Source organism: Nannospalax galili, unplaced genomic scaffold (genome assembly GCF_000622305.1).
Source record: "Nannospalax galili isolate Female #2095 unplaced genomic scaffold, S.galili_v1.0 scaffold582, whole genome shotgun sequence".
NCBI classification, from domain to species: Eukaryota; Metazoa; Chordata; class Mammalia; order Rodentia; family Spalacidae; genus Nannospalax; species Nannospalax galili.
This window is the reverse complement of record NW_008349130.1, coordinates 1,525,061-1,527,634: the sequence shown is the minus strand read 5'-3', so window position 1 is coordinate 1,527,634 and position 2,574 is coordinate 1,525,061. Positions and strand designations below refer to the sequence as shown.

Sequence of the window (2,574 nt, the reverse complement as noted above, 5' to 3'; positions counted from 1 at the left end):
ATATCACTGCAGCTAAGACATCTTGTTCCGTGGGTAAAAGAGGACCTGCTTTATGTGTGTACACAGTGTAATAAAATATACTATGATTATGATTTTAGAGTATTGTAATTTGAATAGTGCCAAGTATTCTCTCCTTTCTTCAGACGGGGAAAGGAAATTCCTTTGAAAAATCACTTTATCCTGGACAAAAATGATCATTTTTTCCCCCTGGATCATTCTGTAGCCTTCCAGATTCAGATAAAAGGGATAGTTCAGCTTTTCAGAGAGGACAGTCCATCTCTCATGATCTCATCTACCAGGAAAATGTTGGTGGCAATCACAATGCGGGAGTGAAGAAGCTGTTTCTTCACGCAATAGCTATCCTATATGCCTACTTCTGCTGCTACTATTGGCTCACCTGTGTTCAAATCCACACTGACAAGCTGACCTGATTCTGAATGTTCAGTGTGAACTTTAACTAATGTTCCCTGAAGGTCAGAGCCAGAGTTCTGAGCAAGAACCTTGGGAATAATGAGCAAGGCATCTCAAATGCCTGGACTCCAAGCTGAGCCCTGCCTTTCATACTGGGCTTGCATTTAATTAGGGCTTCTGCCATGGCCACTTCTGTGGCGCCAGCACCCAGGACAGCACAGCCATCCTCAACAGCATTTTTGACAGCTCTCAAGCGATCTCTTATTGCATCCTTGATTCGAGTCAGTTTGTGCTTATTTGGTCCTTTGACCAGTAATGTGACAGAATGGGGATTGTTGTATTTCTCAATGAAGGTGAACTTCTCGTCTCCCAGTGTATACTCATATACAAGCCCCTTGTGTCCCAGACAGTCAGGATTCAGGTCATCAAAAGAATTTAGAGTTACCCTACCACAAGCAAGCATCATCTTCTCCATATTTCTCCTCTTTGCTCTGTGCAGAGCTACTATGCTTTCTTTTGCAAGGGCATCTAAGGAAAAGGAGTCAGTTACCTTTTGATTAATAACAACAAATCCTTTATCTGAATCACCACAGACTTTCTTCTTTAATTCTATTATTTTTTAAGCTGTCTTCAATGAATTTTTGTTCAGCTTTTTCTAGTTTTTCTCTCTCTTTTGCAGTCTTGTAAAAAAAAACAACAACCCACAATCCACTTCGGTTTTTTCATATTCTAAGGACATGTTGTATGTGAGGATGTATGCATTTTCTGCTCTTTTCTTCAAATCAGGATGCTGTGCTCCATGATCCAAAGACAGCCCTCAGATTAAGCTTGTATCAGTTTCAGACTTATGCCTTATCTCCTTGATTTCAACCATGAAGAGGTCACCTTTTCTTCTTATTGGCCAAAATGAGAGTCCACAACAGCCTCTGTTAAGACATCTACAAGCTTAGCATGAGCTTTAGTTTGTAGAGATGTTCTGGCCACATCAATAAGTGTTTCTCTGTCCAGTTCTCTGTTTAATTTGTTCCAAAACCTGGAAGGCCTTTTCCTTTGCAGCTTCAAAGCCTTCAGTTGTCATTCTGGGATGAAGACCCTCAGAGATGCAGAGGTCTGCCTGTTGCAGCAGCTCCCCAGTGATAAGGACGCTGGAAGTAGTACCATGACCAGTTATGTCATCTTGGGCCGTGGTCACTTTGCTATTAAAGAGGCTGCTGTGTGTTGAATTTGCATTTCACAAAGCAGTACGGTTGCTATCTTTAGTAAGCTTGATGTCTCCAGCACCAGAAACAAGCATCTTCATGGCCCCAAGGCCCCAAGTTGGTCCTCAGCACGTCCTGCAGGCCCCGTGCAGGGCTGATGCTCATTGCCAGCACCGCCTGCACCCAGGCCAACTTGGCCTTGGGGTTCAGGGTCTTCACCGCTGCCATTGCTAGGCTAGCTCAGGGAGAGACCAAAGCAACTACGACCTCCTCAGCATGGCCGGGAAGCTCTATTCTTGTTTATCTTTTCAAAGAACAAATCTTCATTTCATTGATTCTTTATAGCATTTTTTTTAAATTTCAGGCTTATTAATTTCTGTCCTTATTTTGGTCTGCTGCTTTGGGGTTTAAGTTGTGTTTGTTTTTCAAAGGCCCTAGGATACATCATTAAGATGTTTATTTGAGATCTTACTAATTTTTCATTTTAAAATTTCATTTATTTATTATTGTATGTGTGTGTGACAGAGAGAGTATGATATGTCTGCAAGGGGGCGCGGTGTCCTAGAAAGGGTGTTAGCCAGGACTACCATTGCCCTGGGAGTGACCAGATTTTATTTACTTGGATTTTATTAACTTCTTGTTTTATTTGGTCTATTTGTTGTTGGATAACATTTGGATTATCAGTGATAGTAAAACAACACATTCCAGGGAATTGTTCACAACCCATATGATGCTTTAGTATTATAGTGGCTCGATTTTGTAGAGCTGATGTGGGACGTTCTTTCATTTCTTAATTTCTGCCAATACTTGTGCTGTGAAGATTGGCTGTTTTACTGAAGACACAGTCAATTGTAAGATTTCCTTTTGTAGTAATATCATGAGACTGAGAGTAGACACAATGAGGAATGTTATTGTTGTAACCTCACACAGACTTATAACGTATGACTGATCATTACAATTAGGG

The 2,574-nt window shown here is 41.1% G+C and overlaps 1 pseudogene; it reads right to left on the bottom strand.

Moving 5' to 3' along the window:
- Positions 1 to 251: 251 nt before the first annotated feature.
- Positions 252 to 1,838, bottom strand: LOC103744682 (annotated as a pseudogene).
- Positions 1,839 to 2,574: the final 736 nt, after the last annotated feature.